Genomic DNA, 23,605 nt, shown 5'->3' with positions numbered 1-23,605 from the left:
ATAGAGAGGGGAAGAGAAGGGAAGAGAAGGGATAGAGGGGGGAAGAGAAGGGATAGAGGGGGAAGAGAAGGGAAGATAAGGGATAGAGGGGGGAAGAGAAGGGATAGAGGGGGGAAGAGAAGGGATAGATGGGGAAGAGAAGGGATAGAGGGGGAAGAGAAGGGATAGATGGGGGAAGAGAAGGGATAGAGGGGGAAGAGAAGGGAAGAGAAGGTATAGAGGGGGAAGAGAAGGGATAGAGAAGTGAAGAGATCGAGGGGAGAAGAGAAGAAGACAAGATGAAAAAGACAACAGGTTCTATAGAGAAGGATTACTGCTAATATTGAAATGTTCTTGCCTAAGTCCCAAACGGTATTATATTCTCTATGCGATGCCCTACATTTGACCAGGGCTGCACACACACCTGTTGTGGTCTTTTCCACAACAGGCTAATAAAAACAGAGCAGATGTTGCCAGGGGTCGACGAGGGTTGTTGTTCTCACCAATATTGGGATGTTTCAGCAGACGGCAAATCCTGGCCTCTCTCTCAAGCTTCTGGTGGTCTGGAAACATGACAAACAGAGAGAGAGAGAGAGAGAGAGAGAGAGAGAGAGAGAGAGAGAGAGAGAGAGAGAGAGAGAGAGAGAGAGAGAGAGAGAGACAGAGAGACAGAGAGACAGAGACAGAGACAGAGAGAGAGACAGAGAGAGAGAGACACAGAGAGACATAGCGAGACAAGAGACAGAGACAGAGACAGAGAGACAGAGACAGAGACAGACAAGAGACAAGAGACAGAGACAGACAATAGACAGAGACAGACAGAGACAGAGAGAGACAGAGACAGAGAGACAGAGACAGAGAGACAGAGAGAGACACAGAGGGAGAGGCAGAGAGACAGATAGGCAGAGAGACAGAGAGAGACAGAGAGAGAGACAGAGACAGAGAGAGACAGAGAGAGAGAGACAGAGAGAAACAGAGACAGAGAGAGACAGAGACAGAGACAGAGAGAGACAGAGACAGAGAGAGAGACAGAGACAGAAGTGAATCCCTGTATTTCATTGTTTCTGTATCTCCATAGACTATAGTGCTGTAGGTAATCCTTTACAGACTGTGATGCAAATGTCAGCCAGTAGAGGGTGTACTGTGTGTGTATGTGTTGGAGGAAAGCACCGTTGGCAGAGGTAACTGATGAAATTACTATAAATAAAACTTCATGTCCTCTATTTCTCCTCCTCTTAACATCTATCTATCACCCCCCTCTCTCTCTCCCCCCTTTCCCCATCCCCCTCTCTCTCCCTCCCCTCTTTTCTCTCCTGTCTCTCTCTCTCCCTTTCTCTCCCCTCTCTCTCTCTCCCTTTCTCCCCCATCTCTCTCCCTCCCTTTCGCCCCTCTCCCCCACCTCTCTCTCCCTCCCCCCCTTTCTCTCCCCTCTCTCTCCCTCCCTTTCACCCATCTCTCTCTCCCCCTCTCTCCATCCCTCCCTTACCCCCATCCCCCTCTACCTCCCTCCCTCCCTTTCTCTCCCCTCTCTCCCTCCATTTCTCCCCCTCTCTCTCCCTCCCTTTCTACCCCCTCTCCCTAACTTATTCCCTCCCTTTCTCCCCCCTCTCTCGCCATTTCTGTTCTACTGTATTGTATTCTACTGTATTGTATTCTACTGTATTCTATTCTACTGTATTCTATTCTACTGTATTCTCTTCTACTGTATTCTATTCCACTCAACTTTATTTTATTCTATTGTACTTTATTTGTAATTTACTTCTCCACTCTATTTTATTAAACTCTACTTTATTTTATTATATTCTACTTTATTCTACCCTACTATATTCAACCCTACTCTATTCTACTCTACTCTACTTTATTCTACTTTATTCTACCCTACTCTATTCTACTTTATTCTACCCTACTCTATTCTACTTTAATCTACCCTACTCTATTCTACTTTATTCTACCCTACTCTATTCTACTTTATTCTACCCTACTCTATTCTACTTTATTCTACCCTACTCTATTCTACATTATTTTACTCTACTCTATTCTACTTTATTCTACCCTACTCTATTCTACTTTATTTTACTCTACTCTATTCTACTTTATTCTACCCTACTCTATTCTACATTATTTTACTCTACTCTACTTTATTCTATTATGTTATATTCTACCCTATTATACTTTAATCTACCCTACTATATTCTAGCCTACTCTACTCTACTTGAATCTACCCTACTCTACTTTATTCTACCCTACTTTATTCTACCCTACTCTATTCTACTTTATTCTACCCTACTCTATTCTACTTTATTTTACTCTACTCTATTCTACTTTATTCTACCCTACTCTATTCTACTTTATTTTACTCTACTCTACTTTATTCTATTATGTTATATTCTACCCTATTATACTTTAATCTACCCTACTATATTCTAGCCTACTCTACTCTACTTGAATCTACCCTACTCTACTTTATTCTACCCTACTATATTCAACCCTACTCTATTCTACTTTAATCTACCCTACTATATTCTAGCCTACTCTACTCTACTTGAATCTACCCTACTCTACTTTATTCTACCCTACTATATTCAACCCTACTCTATTCTACTTTAATCTACCCTACTTTAATCTACCCTACTTTTGTTTTTACCCTAATCTATTCTACCCTACTCTATTCTACTTTAATCTACCCTACTCTATTCTACTTTATTCTACCCTACTCTATTCTACTTTAATCTACCCTACTCTATTCTACTTTATTCTACCCTACTCTATTCTACTTTATTCCACCCTACTCTATTCTACTTTATTCCACCCTACTCTATTCTACTTTAATCTACCCTACTCTATTCTACTTTAATCTACCCTACTCTATTCTACTTTAATCTACCCTACTCTAATCTACTTTAATCTATCCTATTCTATCCTACCCTACTCTATTCTACTTTATTCTACCCTACTCTATTCTACTTTATTCTACCCTACTCTATTCTACTTTAATCTACCCTACACTATTCTACTGTATTCTACACTACTCTATTATACTTTAATACACCCTACTCTATTCTACTTTATTCTACCCTACTCTATACTACTTTATTCTACCCTACTCTATGCTACTTTAATCTACCCTAATCTACTTTAATCTACCCTATTCTATTCTACCCTACACTATTCTGCTGTATTCTACACTACTATATTCTACTTTATTCTACCATACTCCACTTTATTATTTTCTACTCTTCTTTATTCTATTATATTATATTCTACCCTACTTTAATCTACTTTATTCTATCTACTCTTTTATATTCTACTACTAAGGTTCATCATAAGGATTCTCTGCTGCTTTCTAGGAATCAGTGACTTGATACTGTATCAATTTACTGTGTGAATCGGAACAAAACGATTCCATTGGATTCTGTGAGTTCCATAGTGATTCAGAGTCACGTTCAAACAATTCAAATCAGAACTGTGTCAAGCGACTCTGATTCGGAACCGGTGAGTCAAGACGACCCAGTTCCACTTTGCCTCAGGACAGAGAGAGAGAGAGAGAGAGAGAGAGAGAGAGAGAGAGAGAGGGAAAAGAGAGAGGGGTCAGACAGACATGTGTTTGCGTGAGTGTCGATTCCTAGAAGAGAGAGATGAAAAGAGCGTGAGTGTGGAAGAAGAGCATGAGAAAGAGATGGAGGAGAGAAAGATGGAGAGAGGAGGACGGAGGGAGAGATGGAGGAGAGAGAAATGGAGGAGAGAGATGGAGGGAGAGATGGAGAGAGGAGGGAGGGAGAGATGGAGGAGAGAGAGATGGAGGAGAGAGAGATGGAGAGAGGAGGATGGAGGGAGAGATGGAGGAGAGAGAGATGAGAGAGGAGGACGGAGGGAGAGATGGAGGAGAGAGAGATGGAGAGAGGAGGACGGAGGGAGAGATGGAGGAGAGAGAAATGGAGGAGAGAGATGGAGGGAGAGATGGAGAGAGGAGGGAGGGAGAGATGGAGGAGAGAGAGATGGAGGAGAGAGAGATGGAGAGAGGAGGATGGAGGGAGAGATGGAGGAGAGAGAGATGAGAGAGGAGGACGGAGGGAGAGATGGAGGAGAGAGAGATGGAGAGAGGAGGACGGAGGGAGAGATGGAGGAGAGAGAAATGGAGGAGAGAGATGGAAGGAGAGATGGAGAGAGGAGGGAGGGAGAGATGGAGGAGAGCGAGATGGAGGAGAGAGATGGAGGGAGAGATGGAGGTGAGAGAGATGGAGAGAGGAGGATGGAGGGAAAGATGGAGGAGAGAGAGATGAGAGATGAGGACGGAGGGAGAGATGGAGGAGAGAGAGATGGAGAGAGGAGGACGGAGGGAGAGATGGAGGAGAGAGAAATGGAGGAGAGAGATGGAAGGAGAGATGGAGAGAGGAGGGAGGGAGAGATGGAGGAGAGAGAGATGGAGGAGAGAGATGGAGGGAGAGATGGAGGTGAGAGAGATGGAGAGAGGAGGATGGAGGGAGAGATGGAGGAGAGAGATGGAGAGAGGGAGAGATGGAGGAGAGAGATGGAGAGAGTAGGATGGAGGGAGAGATGGAGGAGAGAGATGGAGAGAGGAGAGAGGGAGAGATGGAGGAGAGAGAGATGGAGGAGAGAGATGGAGGGAGAGATGGAGAGAGGAGAGAGGGAGAGATGGAGGAGAGAGATGGAGAGAGGAGAGAGGGAGAGATGGAGGAGAGAAATGGAGAGATGGAGGAGAGTGGAGGGAGGGAGGGATGGAGGAGAGTGGAGGGAGGGAGAGATGGAGGAGAGAGATGGAGAGAGGAGAGAGGGAGAGATGGAGGAGAGAGATGGAGAGAGGAGAGAGGGAGAGATGGAGGAGAGAAATGGAGAGATGGAGGAGAGTGGAGGGAGGGAGGGTGAGATGGAGGAGAGTGGAGAGAGGGAGAGATGGAGGAGAGAGATGGAGAGAGGAGAGGGGGAGAGATGGAGGAGAGTGGAGGGAGGGAGAGATGGAGAGAAGAGAGAGGGAGAGATGGAGGAGAGATGGAGAGAGGAAGGAGGGAGAGATGGAGAGATGGAGAGTGGAGGGAGGGAGAGATGAAGGAGAGAGAGATGGAGAGAAATGAAGGAGAAAGAGAGAGAGTGAAAGAGAGATGGAGAGAGGAAGGAGGGAGAGATGGAGAGAGGAAGGAGGGAGAGATGGAGAGAGGAGAGATGGAGGAGAGAGATGGAGGAGAGGAGAGGGGGAGAGATGGAGGAGAGTGGAGGGAGGGAGAGATGGAGAGAGGAGAGAGGGAGAGATGGAGAGAGGAGGATGGAGGAGAGAGATGGAGGAGAGAGATGGAGAGAGGAGAGAGGAGGATGGAGGAGAGGAGGACAGAGTGAATAATACTTTTAAATCAACAGGACCAAGGACAACCTACCCATTATACTATCATCAGCCCTGGGAGCAAGGTCACTAATCTGTCCATCTCTCTCTCTCTCAACTTCCTTTCTCTCTCCCTCACTCGCTTTCTCTTTATATATCTCTCTCTCTCTCAATCCCTCTCTCTCTCTCTCAATCCCTCTCTCTCCGCCACAGGTAGTCTACCTCCCAGCCAGCCGGACATCTGTTGTCTAGCAACTCCTTGACCAATCAGAGTGCTCTGAACTCCCCTCTCCTCTCCTCTCCTCTCCTCTCCTCTCCCCCCTTCCCCTCTACTATTTTCTGCAGTGGGAACTAGCACTGCATGCAAATGGCTGTCCCTGGAGCACACACACACACACACACACACACACACACACACACACACACACACACACACACAGGCAAAGCAAACACTAAAACCTCAACCTCATCCCTAATTTCTATCTCTCTCACAGACACAGTTTATCCTTCTCTCTCTTTCTCTTTCTCGTTCTCTCTATCCCTCTCTCTATCCATCTCTCTATCCATCTCTCTATCCATTTCTCTATCCATCTCTCTATCCCTCTCTCTATCCCTCTCTATCCATTTATCTTCCCATTTCTCTATCCATCTCTCTATCCATCTCTCTATCCATCTCTCTATCCCTCTCTATCCCTCTCTGTCCATTTCTCTATCCCTCTCTCTATCCCTCTCTCTATCCATTTCTCTATCCATCTCTCTATCCATCTCTCTATCCATCTCTCTATCCCTCTCTCTATCCCTCTCTCTATCCATTTCTCTATCCATCTCTCTATCCATCTCTCTATCCATCTCTCTATCCCTCTCTCTATCAATTTCTCTTCCCATTTCTCTATCAATTTCTCTATCCAACACACTGTAGCAGACCAGACACTGTAACAAAACACCAAACTAAAGAAAATGGTCTGAATTTGGCGTAGACGGCACGTTTGCCTACAAAATCATTGTGCGCCCATCCGAGACGGGGTGGACTTACAATCGTAGGATTATTGACAACATATCAACTATATTTACTCTCCAAATGTTTATTGACAACATAAAAACATTTACACAATGAGCACTTGTTGATTCTCAAATACATCGTTACAGTTGTTGGTTAGCTAGTCATGTCATTGATGCTAGCTATCTGACCATTCACATTCAGTATCATAACACCACAGTCTTGTCATTGATGCTAGCTATCTGACCATTCAGTATCATAATAACACCACAGTCTTGTCATTGTTGCTAGCTATCTGACCATTCACATTCAGTATCATAACACCACAGTCTTGTCATTGTTGCTAGCTATCTGACCATTCAGTATCATAACACCACAGTCTTGTCATTGTTGCTAGCTATCTGACCATTCAGTATCATAACACCACAGTCTTGTCATTGTTGCTAGCTATCTGACCATTCAGTATCATAACACCACAGTCTTGTCATTGATGCTAGCTATCTGACCATTCAGTATCATAACACCACAGTCTTGTCATTGATGCTAGCTATCTGACCATTCAGTATCATAATAACACCACAGTCTTGTCATTGTTGCTAGCTATCTGACCATTCACATTCAGTATCATAACACCACAGTCTTGTCATTGTTGCTAGCTATCTGACCATTCAGTATCATAACACCACAGTCTTGTCATTGATGCTAGCTATCTGACCATTCAGTATCATAACACCACAGTCTTGTCATTGATGCTAGCTGTCTGACCATTCAGTATCATAACACCACAGTCTTGTCATTGATGCTAGCTATCTGACCATTCAGTATCATAATAACACCACAGTCTTGTCATTGATGCTAGCTATCTGACCATTCACATTCAGTATCAAAAAACCACAGTCTTGTCATTGTTGCTAGCTATCTGACCATTCACATTCAGTATCATAAAACCACAGTCTTGTCATTGATGCTAGCTATCTGACCATTCAGTATCATAATAACACCACAGTCTTGTCATTGTTGCTAGCTATCTGACCATTCACATTCAGTATCATAACACCACAGTCTTGTCATTGTTGCTAGCTATCTGACCATTCAGTATCATAACACCACAGTCTTGTCATTGATGCTAGCTATCTGACCATTCAGTATCATAACACCACAGTCTTGTCATTGATGCTAGCTGTCTGACCATTCAGTATCAAAAAACCACAGTCTTGTCATTGATGCTAGCTATCTGACCATTCAGTATCATAATAACACCACAGTCTTGTCATTGTTGCTAGCTATCTGACCATTCACATTCAGTATCATAACACCACAGTCTTGTCATTGATGCTAGCTATCTGACCATTCACATTCAGTATCAAAAAACCACAGTCTTGTCATTGTTGCTAGCTATGTGACCATTCAGTATCATAAAACCACAGTCTTGTCATTGTTGCTAGCTATCTGACCATTCAGTATCCTAACACCACAGTCTTGTCATTGTTGCTAGCTATCTGACCATTCAGTATCATAACACCACAGTCTTGTCATTGTTGCTAGCTATCTGACCATTCACATTCAGTATCATAACACCACAGTCTTGTCATTGATGCTAGCTATCTGACCATTCAGTATCATAACACCACAGTCTTGTCATTGATGCTAGCTATCTGACCATTCAGTATCATAATAACACCACAGTCTTGTCATTGTTGCTAGCTATCTGACCATTCACATTCAGTATCATAAAACCAAAGTCTTGTCATTGTTGCTAGCTATCTGACCATTCAGTATCATAATAACACCACAGTCTTGTCATTGTTGCTAGCTATCTGACCAGGAATAAACCACAAGAAAGGTTGTCAAGGAGACTTGAACCTGTGATATGCAATTTTCTGTGTGTGTGTGTGTGTGTTTGACAGTAGGTTAACACAATGTGACTGTTTGAATGGAGTGTGTCTAGCTGTGCAGTTGGTTCCTCTAGTCTGGTAGTCAGCAAATCACACTACAGACAGAGAAACAATGGTGTTGTAGCCAACTCTCTGTGCCCTCTCCTCTCTCTCTCGCTCTGTATCTCTGTGCCCTCCCTCTCTCTCTGTATATCTGCCCTACCTCTCTCTCTGTATCTCTGCCCTCCCTCTCTCTATGTATCTCTGCCCTCCCTCTCTCTGTGTATATATGTGCCCTCTCCCTCTCTATCTCTGTGCCCTCTCCCTCTCTCTGTGTATCTCTGTGCCCTCTCCCTCTCTCTGTGTATCTCTGTGCCCTCTCTCTCTCTCTGTGCCCTCTCCTCTCTCTCTGTATCTCTGTGCCCTCTCTCGGTGTATCTCTGTGCCCTCTCCCTCTCTCTCTGTATCTCTGTGCCCTCTCCCTCTCTCTGTGTATCTCTGTGCCCTCTCTTTCTCTCTGTGCCCTCTCCTCTCTCTCTGTATCTCTGTGCCCTCTCTCTCTGTATCTCTGTGCCCTCTCCCTTTCTCTCTGTATATCTGTGCCCTCTCCCTCTCTCTCTGTATCTCTGTGCCCTCTCCCTCTCTCTCTGTATCTCTGTGCCCTCTCCCTCTCTCTCTGTATCTCTGTGCCCTCTCCCTCTCTCTCTGTATCTCTGTGCCCTCCCCCTCTCTCTGTGTATCTCTGTGCCCTCTCTCTCTCTCTCTGTATCTCTGTACCCTCTCCCTCTCTCTGTATCTCTGTGCCCTCACCTCTCTCTCTGTGCCCTCTCCTCTCTCTCTGTATCTCTGTGCCCTCTCCTCTCTCTCTGTGCCCTCTACTCTCTCTCTGTGCCCTCTCCTCTCTCTCTGTATCTCTGTGCCCTCTCCTCTCTCTCTGTGCCCTCTCCTCTCTCTCTGTATCTCTGTGCCCTCTCCTCTCTCTCTCGCTCTGTATCTCTGTGCCCTCCCTCTCTCTCTGTATATCTGCCCTACCTCTCTCTCTGTATCTCTGCCCTCCCTCTCTCTATGTATCTCTGCCCTCCCTCTCTCTGTGTATATATGTGCCCTCTCCCTCTCTATCTCTGTGCCCTCTCCCTCTCTCTGTGTATCTCTGTGCCCTCTCCCTCTCTCTGTGTATCTCTGTGCCCTCTCTCTCTCTCTGTGCCCTCTCCTCTCTCTCTGTATCTCTGTGCCCTCTCTCGGTGTATCTCTGTGCCCTCTCCCTCTCTCTCTGTATCTCTGTGCCCTCTCCCTCTCTCTGTGTATCTCTGTGCCCTCTCTTTCTCTCTGTGCCCTCTCCTCTCTCTCTGTATCTCTGTGCCCTCTCTCTCTGTATCTCTGTGCCCTCTCCCTTTCTCTCTGTATCTCTGTGCCCTCTCCCTCTCTCTCTGTATCTCTGTGCCCTCTCCCTCTCTCTCTGTATCTCTGTGCCCTCTCCCTCTCTCTCTGTATCTCTGTGCCCTCTCCCTCTCTCTCTGTATCTCTGTGCCCTCCCCCTCTCTCTGTGTATCTCTGTGCCCTCTCTCTCTCTCTCTGTATCTCTGTACCCTCTCCCTCTCTCTGTATCTCTGTGCCCTCGCCTCTCTCTCTGTGCCCTCTCCTCTCTCTCTGTATCTCTGTGCCCTCTCCTCTCTCTCTGTGCCCTCTACTCTCTCTCTGTGCCCTCTCCTCTCTCTCTGTATCTCTGTGCCCTCTCCTCTCTCTCTGTGCCCTCTCCTCTCTCTCTGTATCTCTGTGCCCTCTCCTCTCTCTCTCTCTGACCCTAAAGAATCTGTAGCAGCTGCCTCAAGAACCGAAACTGGGGAAAAGTAGGATGACACACACAGACTGCTATAGGTCACACAGTGAGAAGGAGAGACAGAGAGGAGAGGAGAGGAGAGCAGAGCAGAGGAGAGAGAGGAGAGTAGAGAGGAGAGTGAGAGAGGAGAGAGAGGAGAGTGAGACAGAGGAGAGAGAGAGCAAGAGACAGAGACAGAGAGACAGAGAAAGAGAGAGAAAGATAGAGAGAGGAGAGAGAGAGAGGACGAGAGATCTAATCAAATCAACGTTTATTTGTCACGTGCGACGAATACAACAGGTTACACCTTACAGGTTCACCTTACAGTGAAATGCTTACTTACAGGCTCTAACCAATGGTGTGAGAGTGAGAGAGAGTGAGAGAGAGAGTGAGAGAGTGAGAGACAGACAGACAGACAGACAGACAGACAGACAGACAGACAGACAGACAGAAAGAGACAGAGAGAAAGAGACAGAGAGAGAGAGACAGAGAGAGAGAGAGAGAGAGACAGACAGACTTTCTCTAATTAAGGGTGCCCTAGCTCTCTTCCTCCTCAGAGTCTGCTGCCCTAGTTAGTCACACACACACATAGACTAACAGTCACGTTCTCCACAGCGTTGTCCCATAATGCAGTTCAACAGGCAGTTCTCGCCAGACAGGTGAACAGACAATGAGCTGTTTGTGTGTGTGTGTGAGAGAGAGTATTTGGAACCAAAGATCACCCCAATCCACAAAAAAATAAGACAAATTTAACCCCAATACCTACCGTGGGATTTGCATCAACAGCAACAGCAACCTTGGGAAAATCCTCTGCATTATCATTAACAGGAGACTTGTACTTTTCCTCAGTGAAAACAATGTACTGAGCGAATGTCAAATTGGGTGCCAAGCCAAATTTCTTCAGCCTCCTGAAGTTGAAGAAGCGCTGTTGCACCTTCTGTCTGTGTGGGTGGACCATTTCGGTTTGTCAGTGATGTGTAAGCCGAGGAACTTTCCACCTTCTCCCTTCGATGCGGATAGGGGGGTTTCCTAAAGTCTACGATCAGAATAACTGTTTGTCGCCTTGCTATGGTTAAATTAAATGCAGTAGTTTGCGCTTTCAGTTTTGCGCGAATGCTTCCATCTATTCACGGTTTCTGGTTTGGGTAGGTTTTAATAGTCACAGTGGGAACAACGTCCCCTGTACACTTCCTGATGAACTCAGCCACTGGTTTTAATAGTCACAGTGGGAACAACGTCCCCTGTACACTTCCTGATGAACTCAGCCACTGGTTTTAATAGTCACAGTGGGAACAACATCCCCTGTACACTTTCTGATGAACTCAGCCACTGGTTTTAATAGTCACAGTGGGAACAACATCCCCTGTACACTTCCTGATGAACTCAGCCACTGGTTTTAATAGTCACAGTGGGAACAACATCCCCTGTACACTTTCTGATGAACTCAGCCACTGGTTTTAATAGTCACAGTGGGAACAACATCCCCTGTACACTTCCTGATGAACTCAGCCACTGGTTTGAATAGTTACAGTGGGAACAACATCCCCTGTACACTTTCTGATGAACTCAGCCACTGGTTTTAATAGTCACAGTGGGAACAACATCCCCTGTACACTTTCTGATGAACTCAGCCACTTGTTTTAATAGTTACAGTGGGAACAACATCCCCTTATACACTTCCTGATGAACTCAGCCACTGGTTTTAATAGTTACAGTGGGAACAACATCCCCTTATACACTTCCTGATAAACTAAGACACTGCGTCCGTGTATTCGTTGATATTATTCTCAGAGGCCACCCAAAAAACATATCCCAGTCCACATGATCAAAACAATCTTGAAGCATGGATTCCGATTGGTCAGACCAGCGTTGAATAGTCCATAGCGCAGGTACTTCCTGTTTGAGTTCATGCCTATAGGAAGGGAGTCTTCTTATGGGAATGTGTCTGTAACTATTACATGTCCCCTCTGAGGTTGCTCTTATCTTGACCTAGTATATGACCTAGGACCTAAGAGGCTCACTATTACATGTCCCCTCTGAGGTTGCCCTTATCTTGACCTAGTATATGACCTAGGACCTAAGAGGCTCACTATTGTATGTCTCCTCTGAGGTTGCCCTTATCTTGATCTAATATATGACCTAGGACCTAAGAGGCTCACTATTGTATGTCTCCTCTGAGGTTGCCCTTATCTTGATCTAGTATATGACCTAAGACCTAAGAGGCTCACTATTGTATGTCCCCTCTGAGGTTGCCCTTATCTTGACCTAGTATATGACCTAGGAGGCTCACTGTTGTATGTCCCCTCTGAGGTTGCCCTTATCTTGATTTAGTATATGGCCTAGAAGGCTCAGTGCCTTTTCTGATCTTGTCCAGGAGGAGGTGTATTTGAGGAGTATCTAGAATTGACAATTGATATATGCCATTGGATGAGGTAATGTTGTGGTCCTAAGTGGTACCAAGAACGAGATTAGAACTTCATTTAGGAGAACAGACTGAACGATAATTTATAGCTAATGCTGTCTGGCTATGGGGTACTCCTCTCTCAAGTAAAGTCTTCCTTTGTAATGTTCCTAAGATCTGTTATTCGTCATGTGAGTTGAGATGGGTGTGTCTTGGCTATAAATGACACTAAGAATTGTTTTGTAAGCACTCTCAGAGAATTTATTTATAGACACTGAATTGATCTGAGAGTCAAAAAAGGGCTATGGTGAAGCTCATATATAATTAAAGATGGACTTTATGATAACTATTTAAGTATATAAGTATTTGGTAATACAGGAAATTTCCACGACACATTTTCCTCAGGATATGTGGTTTCCAGTAGCGTTTTCCTCAGGATATGTGGTTTCCGGTAGCGTTTTCATTAGGATATGTGGTTTCCGGTAGCGTTTTCCTCAGGATATGTGGTTTCCGGTAGCGTTTTCCTCAGGATATGTGGTTTCCGGTAGCGTTTTCCTCAGGATATGTGGTTTCCGGTAGCGTTTTCCTCAGGATATGTGGTTTCCGGTAGCGTTTTCCTCAGGATATGTGGTTTCCGGTAGCGTTTTCATCAGGATATGTGGTTTCCGGTAGCGTTTTCCTCAGGATATGTGGTTTCCAGTAACGTTTTCCTCAGGATATGTGGTTTCCAGTAGCGTTTTCATCAGAATATGTGGTTTTCGGTAGCGTTTTCCTCAGGATATGTGGTTTTCAGTAGCGTTTTCCTCAGGATATGTGGTTTCCGGTAGCGTTTTCATCAGGATATGTGGTTTCCGGTAGCGTTTTCCTCAGGATATGTGGTTTCCAGTAACGTTTTCCTCAGGATATGTGGTTTCCAGTAGCGTTTTCATCAGAATATGTGGTTTTCAGTAGCGTTTTCATCGGGATATGTGGTTTCCGGTAGCGTTTTCCTCAGGATATGTGGTTTCCGGTAGCGTTTTCCTCAGGATATGTGGTTTCCGGTAGCGTTTTCCTCAGGATATGTGGTTTCCGGTAGCGTTTTCCTCAGGATATGTGGTTTCCGGTAGCGTTTTCCTCAGGATATGTGGTTTCCGGTAGCGTTTTCCTCATATTTTCTTTGTTGAAGTCCACAGCTACAATAAATGCGGCCTCAGGATATGTTGTTTCCAGTTTGCATAGAGTTCTTCGAGGGCCGTCGTGGTATCGGCTCGAGGGGGAATATACACGGCTGTGGCTATAACCGGAGAGAATTTTCTCGGGAGGTAATACAGTCGGCATTTGATTGGGAGGGATTCTAGGTCGGGTGAACAAAAGACCTTGAGTTTCTGCATGTTGTTACAATCACACCATGAGAAGTTAATCATGAAACATACACCTCCGCCCTTCTTCTTCTTCTTTTTTTGGATCAGCCTCTGGAATCAGTCCATGTGTGTGTGTGTGTGTGTGTGTGTGTGTGTGTGTGTGTGTGTGTGTGTGTGTGTGTGTGTGTGTGTGTGTGTGTGTGTGTGTGTGTGTGTTTGTCTGTGTGTTTGTCTGTGTGTGAGTCCAGCCCTCAGGAAGGTTTGCCAGCAGCTACAATTACAGTGATATATGTGAAAGAACTGGGTCGACTCCTCTAGAGATCTGTCCCTGAGACTACAAGACCAGCCAAATCCCTGGGTCTACAAACACACATACACACGCTGAACACACGGAAGGGTACACACGCATGAACGAATGGACACACGCACACACATGTTCAGACGCACGGATACACTGAACACGCAAGCACACAAAAACACTCTGACAGAACACACACACACACACACATGGATGAACGGATGCTGAATTCACACACACACACACACACACACACACACACACACACACACACACACACACACAGACACATCACACCACACCAAGAAAACAGTCATCTTGGTTAACCCAGAACTAAAGTCTCTGGTCAGGCATCATACCAAGAAAACAGTCATCTTGGGTTAATAACCAAGAACTAAAATCTCTGGTCAGACACCACACCAAGAAAACAGACATCTTGGTTAATCCAGAATTAAAGTCTCTGGTCAGACATCACACCAAGAAAACAGTCATCTTGGGTTAATAACCAAGAACTAAAATCTCTGGTCAGACACCACACCAAGAAAACAGACATCTTGGTTAATCCAGAACTAAAGTCTCTGGTCAGACATCACACCAAGAAAACAGACATCTTGGTTAACCCAAGACTAAAGCCTGTGGTCAGACATCCCACCAAGAAAACAGTCATCTTGGTTCACCCAAGACTAAAGTCTCTGATCATAACATAACATGTTAAGAGATGAAGAGACGTTAGAACGAGGATCAGAACCAGAACGAGGAGCTCCACCCTCTCTCTATACCGGTTACGGAGATGAAGAGACGTTAGAACGAGGATCAGAACCAGAACGAGGAGCCCCACCCTCTCTCTATACCGGTTACGGAGATGAAGAGACGTTAGAACGAGGATCAGAACCAGAACGAGGAGCTCCACCCTCTCTCTATACCGGTTACGGAGATGAAGAGATGTTAGAACCAGGATCAGAACCAGAACGAGGAGCTCCACCCTCTCTCTATACCGGTTACGGAGATGAAGAGACGTTAGAACGAGGACCAGATCCAGAACGAGGAGCTCCACCCTCTCTCTATACCGGTTACGGAGATGAAGAGATGTAAGAACCAGGATCAGAACCAGAACGAGGAGCTCCACCCTCTCTCTATACCGGTTACGGAGATGAAGAGACGTTAGAACCAGGATCAGAACCAGAACGAGGAGCTCCACCCTCTCTTTATACCGGTACCGTTACGGGGCTGAATGTCCTCTCCCAAATTCAAAAGATTCTAACACATGCAAAATGTGTCCAAAGCAGCAGAACTAATGCTGTTGGTTATCTCATGCATCCTGTCGGTTTATCTCATGCATCCTGTTGGTTGTCTCATTCATCCTGTCGGTTGTCTCATACATCCTGTCGGTTGTCTCATTCATCCTGTCGGTTGTCTCATACATCCTGTCGGTTGTCTCATACATCCTGTCGGTTGTCTCATACATCCTGTCGCTTATCTCATGCATCCTGTCGGTTGTCTCATACATCCTGTCGGTTGTCTCATGCATCCTGTTGGTTATCTCATGCATCCTGTCGGTTATCTCATGCATCCTGTCGGTTATCTCATACATCCTGTCGGTTGTCTCATGCATCCTGTCGGTTATCTAATGCATCCTGTCAGTTATCTCATGCATCCTGTCAGTTATCTCATGCATCCTGTCGCTTATCTCATTCATCCTGTCGGTTGTCTCATGCATCCTGTTGGTTTATCTCATTCATCCTGTCGGTTATCTCATACATCCTGTCGGTTGTCTCATACATCCTGTCGGTTGTCTCATGCATTCTGTTGTATCCTGACAGATCTACGGTTCATTTATGTTGACGGGATATTAACAACATACAAATAGACAATCTGAAGACACTGAAACATACCTGGAGAAACACACACACACTCAATTTCAATTTAAGGGGCTTTATTGGCATGGGAAAGATATGTTGAACATTGCCAAAACAAGTGAAATAAACAATATAAAATTGAAATAAACAATATAAAATGAACAGTAAATATTACACTCAGAAAAGTTCCAATGGAACAGAGACATTTCAAATGTCATATTATGTCTATATTCAGTGTTGTAACGATGTGCAAATAGTTCAAGTACAAAAGGGAAAATAAATCAACATAAATATAGGTTGTATTTACAATGGTGTTTGTTCTTCACTGGTTGCCCTTTTCTTGTGGCAACAGGTCACAAATCTTGCTGCTGTGATGGCACACTGTGGTCCCGCTCTCTCTCTCTCTCTCTCTCTCTCTCTCTCACACACAAGGCCATTTGAGGTCTGCTCTGTCTGTCTCTCCGTATCTCTGTCTATCTTTCTGTGCATCTCTCCTCTCTTTCTCCCTCTGTCTCTGTCTCTGTCCCCCTCCCTCCTTCCGTCTCTCTCTTTTTTCGTCTTTCTCACACTCTCTGTCGCTCTCTTTGTCTCTCAGCTCCCTATTGACAACAGACCATTTGAGGTCTGTGTGTGTGTGTGTGTGTGTGTATGTGTGTGTGTGTGTGTGTGTGTGTGTGTGTGTGTGTGTGTGTGTGTGTGTGTGTGTGTGTGTGTGTGTGTGTGTGTGTGTGTGTGTGTGTGTGTGTGTGTGTGTGTGTGTGTGTGTGCATATGTGTATGTGTTACCTACCTCTGGCAGACAATTTCTTGGTGTTTATGATTTTGGCAGCAAACTCCTGACCAGACGAGATCCTGAGACATCTCTTCACCACAGAGAACGCTCCTCTGAAAACACACACACAATAAACATAAAGGGGAATACAAAAAGACAAAGAGAGAGAGAGAGAGAGAGAGAGAGAGAGAGAGAGAGAGAGAGAGAGAGAGAGAGAGAGAGAGAGGGGAGAAAGATAGACAGAGAATGAGGGGAGAGATACAGAGAGAGACAGAGACACAGAGAGAGACAGAGACACAGAGATAGAGAGAGAGAGAGAGAGGAGAGATGCAGAGGAGAGACAGCGACAGAGAGAGAGCAGAGATACATAGGAGAGACACAGAGACAGAGAAAGAGGAGAGATACAGAGAGATAAAGAGAGAGAGACAGAGACAGAGAGAGAGAGAGAGAGAGAGAGAGAGAGAGACACAGAGAGAGAGAGAGAGAGACAGAGAGAGAGAGAGAGAGACAGAGAGAGAGAGAGACAGAGAGACAGAGAGACAGAAGAGTCTGCAGGCTGTTGTATATTCTGACAACGGGCTGAAAGGCAAACTGCAGGCAAACATCAATACAGACAAACTTTACACACACACACACACACATACACACACACGCGGTGGCTGTCCAGGGGAATGTCACCATCTCGAAACGAGGTCCACTGTCGCATTACCATGCGTGTATGTCTCACACACACTTTGACGTCTGTTTCGTGTGTCAATGTGGATAATATGATTAGCTATAGTTTACAATCCACTGATGAACATGCGGACGATGAACAGACAGAGGTGTGTGTGTGTGTGTGTGTGTGTGTGTCTCGGATTGGACTCTATAGCCAGCAAAACAAATCACTGTTAACTCAGAAATGGACCACCATAAGAGATGGACTATATAAGAGATGGACTATATAAGTGATGGACTATATAAGAGATGGACTATATAAGAGATGGACTATATAAGAGATGGACTATATAAGAGATGGACTATATAAGAGATGGACTATATAAGTGATGCACTATATAAGAGATGGACTATATAAGAGATGGACTATATAAGTGATGGACTATATAAGAGATGGACAACAATAAGAGATGGACCCCCATAAGAGATGGACTATATAAGAGATGGACTATATAAGAGATGGACAACAATAAGAGATGGACCCCCATAAGAGATGGACTATATAAGAGATGGACTATATAAGAGATGGACTATATAAGTGATGGACTATATAAGAGATGGACAACAATAAGAGATGGACCCCCATAAGAGATGGACTATATAATAGATGGACTATATAAGAGATGGACTATATAAGAGATGGACTATATAAGAGATGGACTATATAAGAGATGGACCATCATAAGAGATGGACTATATAAGAGATGGACTATATAATAGATGGACGATATAAGAGATGGACTATATAAGAGATGGACTATATAAGTGATGGACTATATAAGATATGGACTATATAAGTGATAGACAACAATAAGAGATGGACTATATAAGAGATGGACAACAATAAGAGATGGACTATATAAGAGATGGACTATATAAGAGATGGACAACAATAAGAGATGGACCCCCATAAGAGATGGACTATATAAGAGATGGACTATATAAGAGATGGACTATATAAGAGATGGACTATATAAGAGATGGACTATATAAGAGATGGAAAACCATAAGAGATGGACCACCATAAGAGATGGACTATATAAGAGATGGACAATATCAGAGATGGACTATATCAGAGATGGACCACCGTAAGAGATGGTCTATATAAGAGATGGACTATATAAGAGATGGGCCACCATAAGAGATGGACTATATAAGAGACGGAAAACCATAAGAGATGGACAACCATAAGAGATGGACTATATAAGAGATGGACTATATCAGAGATGGACTATATCAGAGATGGACTATATCAGAGATGGACCACCGTAAGAGATGGACTATATAAGAGATGGCCTATATAAGAGATAAGAGATGGACTATATAAGAGATAGACCACCATAAGAGATGGACTATATAATAGATGGACAATATAAGAGATGGACTATATAAAATATGGACTATATAAGAGATTGACTATATAAGAGATGGACTATATAATAGATGGACTATATAAGAGAAGGACTATATAAGAGATGGCCTATATAAGAGATAAGAGATGGACTATATACTAGATGGACTATATAAGAGATGGACTATATAATAGATGGACCACCATAAGAGATGGACTATATAAGAGATTGACTATATAATAGATTGACTGTATAAGAGATGGACTATATAAGAGATGGCCTATGTAAGAGATAAGAGATGGACTATATAAGAGATGGACTATATAAGAGATAGCCTATATAAGAGATAAGAGATGGACTATATAAGAGATGGACTATATAATAGATGGACTATATAAGAGATGGACTATATAAGAGATGGACTATATAAGAGATGGACTATATAAGAGATGGACCACCATAAGAGATGGACTATATAAGAGATGGACTATATAAGAGATGGACTATATAAGAGATGGACTATATAAGAGATGGACTATATAAGAGATAAGAGATGGACTATATACTAGATGGACCACCATAAGAGATGGACTATATAAGAGATGGACTATATAAGAGATGGCCTATGTAAGAGATAAGAGATGGACTATATAAGAGATGGACTATATAAGAGATAGCCTATATAAGAGATAAGAGATGGACTATATAAGAGATGGACTATATAAGAGATGGACTATATAAGAGATGGACCACCATAAGAGATGGACTATATAAGAGATAAGAGATGGACTATATAAGAGATTGACTATATAATAGATGGACTGTATAAGAGATGGACTATATAAGATATGGACTATATAAGAGATAAATGATGGACTATATAAGAGATGGACTATATAAGAGATGGCCTATGTAAGAGATAAGAGATGGACTATATAATAGATGGACTATATAAGAGATGGACTATATAAGAGATGGACTATATAAGAGATGGACCACCATAAGAGATGGACTATATAAGAGATGGACTATATAAGAGATGGACTATATAATAGATGGACCACCATAAGAGATGGACTATATAAGAGATAAGAGATGGACTATATAAGAGATTGACTATATAATAGATGGACTGTATAAGAGATGGACTATATAAGATATGGACTATATAAGAGATAAATGATGGACTATATAAGAGATGGACTATATAAGAGATGGCCTATGTAAGAGATAAGAGATGGACTATATAAGAGATGGACTATATAAGAGATAGCCTATATAAGAGATAAGAGATGGACTATATAAGAGATGGACTATATAAGAGATGGACTATATAAGAGATGGCCTATGTAAGAGATAAGAGATGGACTATATAAGAGATGGACTATATAAGAGATAGCCTATATAAGAGATAAGAGATGGACTATAAAAGAGATGGACTATATAAGAGATGGACTATATAAGAAATGGACTATATAAGAGATGGACTATATAAGAGATAAGAGATGGACTATATAAGAGATGGACTATATAAGAGATGGACCACCATCAGGAAGTGTAAATAAATATAAACTATAGAGAGGATGAGGGAATAATATATATTCACAAGGCCAGGTCAACTATGATAGGCTATAGGAAGGCTTGACAAGGCCAGGTCAACTATGACAGGCTGTAGGAAGGCTAGACAAGGCCAGGTCAACTATGATAGGCTGTAGGAAGGCTAGACAAGGCCAGGTCAACTATGATAGGCTGTAGGAAGGTTAGACAAGGCCAGGTCAACTATGATAGGCTATAGGAAGGCTAGACAAGGCCAGGTCAACTATGATAGGCTGTAGGAAGGCTAGACAAGGCCAGGTCAACTATGATAGACTATAGGAAGGCTAGACAAGGCCAGGTCAACTATGATAGGCTGTAGGAAGGCTAGACAAGGCCAGGTCAACTATGATAGACTATAGGAAGGCTAGACAAGACCAGGTCAACTATGATAGGCTATAGGAATGGTTGACAAGGCCAGGTCAACTATGATAGGCTGTAGGAAGGTTAGACAAGGCCAGGTCAACTATGATAGGCTGTAGGAATGGTTGACAAGGCCAGGTCAACTATGATAGGCTGTAGGAATGCTTGACAAGGCCAGGTCAACTATGATAGGCTATAGGAAGGTTAGACAAGGCCAGGTCAACTATGATAGGCTGTAGGAAGGCTAGACAAGGCCAGGTCAACTATGATAGGCTGTAGGAAGGTTAGACAAGGCCAGGTCAACTATGATAGGCTATAGGAAGGTTAGACAAGGCCAGGTCAACTATGATAGGCTGTAGGAATGGTTGACAAGGCCAGGTCAACTATGATAGGCTGTAGGAATGCTTGACAAGGCCAGGTCAACTATGATAGGCTATAGGAATGGTTGACAAGGCCAGGTCAACTATGATAGGCTGTAGGAATGGTTGACAAGGCCAGGTCAACTATGATAGGCTATAGGAATGCTTGACAAGGCCAGGTCAACTATGATAGGCTGTAGGAATGCTTGACAAGGCCAGGTCAACTATGATAGGCTATAGGAATGCTTGACAAGGCCAGGTCAACTATGATAGGCTATAGGAATGCTTGACAAGGCCAGGTCAACTATGATAGGCTATAGGAAGGTTAGACAAGGCCAGGTCAACTATGATAGGCTATAGGAAGGCTTGACAAGGCCAGGTCAACTATGATAGGCTGTAGGAAGGCTTGACAAGGCCAGGTCAACTATGATAGGCTGTAGGAAGGCTAGACAAGGCCAGGTCAACTATGATAGGCTATAGGAATGGTTGACAAGGCCAGGTCAACTATGATAGGCTATAGGAATGGTTGACAAGGCCAGGTCAACTATGATAGGCTATAGGAATGCTTGACAAGGCCAGGTCAACTATGATAGGCTATAGGAATGGTTGACAAGGCCAGGTCAACTATGATAGGCTGTAGGAAGGCTAGACAAGGCCAGGTCAACTATGATAGGCTATAGGAATGGTTGACAAGGCCAGGTCAACTATGATAGGCTATAGGAATGGTTGACAAGGCCAGGTCAACTATGATAGGCTATAGGAATGCTTGACAAGGCCAGGTCAACTATGATAGGCTGTAGGAATGCTTGACAAGGCCAGGTCAACTATGATAGGCTATAGGAATGGTTGACAAGGCCAGGTCAACTATGATAGGCTATAGGAATGCTTGACAAGGCCAGGTCAACTATGATAGGCTATAGGAATGGTTGACAAGGCCAGGTCAACTATGATAGGCTGTAGGAATGGTTGACAAGGCCAGGTCAACTATGATTGGCTATAGGAATGCTTGACAAGGCCAGGTCAACTATGATAGGCTATAGGAATGGTTGACAAGGCCAGGTCAACTATGATAGGCTATAGGAATGGTTGACAAGGCCAGGTCAACTATGAGAGGCTATAGGAATGGTTGACAAGGCCAGGTCAACTATGATAGGCTATAGGAATGCTTGACAAGGCCAGGTCAACTATGATAGGCTATAGGAATGCTTGACAAGGCCAGGTCAACTATGATAGGCTATAGGAATGCTTGACAAGGCCAGGTCAACTATGATAGGCTATAGGAAGGCTAGACAAGGCCAGGTCAACTATGATAGGCTATAGGAAGGCTAGACAAGGCCAGGTCAACTATGATAGGCTATAGGAATGCTTGACAAGGCCAAGTCAACTGTGATAGGCTATAGGAAGGCTAGACAAGGCCAGGTCAACTATGATAGGCTATAGGAATGCTTGACAAGGCCAGGTCAACTATGATAGGCTATAGGAATGCTTGACAAGGCCAAGTCAACTGTGATAGGCTATAGGAAGGCTTGACATTTTGATCCAATCCCGTATGGCATCCAGAGAGCTATGAAAAAATAATTTTGTCGGTCTATGTAGCCTATTCACATATGAACCGAAGGTCGCGTGCACACGCGCGCACACACACTCACACACAGCAGCATAACCTGGCTATTACATGATAACAAGAAACGACACTTGCTACCGGATAACAAATAACATCAATGACAATCCAAACATGCACGAGACAATCCAAACATGCACGAGACAATCCAAACATGCACGAGACAATCCAAACATGCACGCTTACTTCCCCAGCTCCTCGAAAAGCTGGAATTCATCGGTGAATCTCGTGCAAATCGTTAGCGCCATCCTGAAAGCGACGGCAGTGTAGCAGACCGTAGACGCGATAGAGATGGATGTAATGCGCCCACTAGATCCACACTAGCGTTGTCGTTGACTTCACCACCAGCGCTTTACCGCACGAACGAATAGATAGAAAGCTGGAGAAAAAAAACAGCGCAGAACAAGGCGAATCATACAGCGATGGTTTCTGTACAACAGCCCTGGCTCGACTGAAGAGAAGAAGAACGCTCTGCCGCAGCGACAGAACGGAAGACGCACCACTAGTCCAGTCACCAAACGCTGTCTGCCGCGAAGGACGATTGTTAAACCTAAATCCCCCTTTTTTTTGCAACGACAACAGCGTTATTGGGAGGATTTAGGGCAGTGGATCTGGTGTATGCAGCTCACAGAGCGGAGACACTGCATTTTGTCTGCATTTCTAGCTGTCTGTCCGTCTATAGCGCGTCCCCTCGTTTTGCCACTGAGGTGTGCGTGTGTGGTCGTCACTAGTTACCACAGCCACAAAGTCTAATTATGGCTAAACCCGCATATATCTACAATTTATCTCCTTAAAATTTGATTTATAACCTAACCCTAACCAAAACCACACTGTCAATCTTGACTTTGTGGCTGTGGTATATTGACAACCCCTCCCACAGGCTCTGCGATCAGCCCCTCTACCCACGTCATCCTTATACTTAAAATACTATCGCCT

At 44.0% G+C, this 23,605-nt stretch overlaps 1 pseudogene; it reads right to left on the bottom strand.

Moving 5' to 3' along the window:
* Positions 1-23,286, bottom strand: part of LOC139395343 (calcium/calmodulin-dependent protein kinase type II delta chain-like) — an 80,334-nt pseudogene extending 57,048 nt beyond the window's left edge.
* Positions 23,287-23,605: the final 319 nt, after the last annotated feature.

This window comes from Oncorhynchus clarkii, unplaced genomic scaffold (assembly GCF_045791955.1).
Source record: "Oncorhynchus clarkii lewisi isolate Uvic-CL-2024 unplaced genomic scaffold, UVic_Ocla_1.0 unplaced_contig_9080_pilon_pilon, whole genome shotgun sequence".
NCBI classification, from domain to species: domain Eukaryota; kingdom Metazoa; phylum Chordata; class Actinopteri; order Salmoniformes; family Salmonidae; genus Oncorhynchus; species Oncorhynchus clarkii.
The sequence above is the reverse complement of the archived record's forward strand: the minus strand, read 5'-3'. Positions and strand labels throughout refer to the sequence as shown.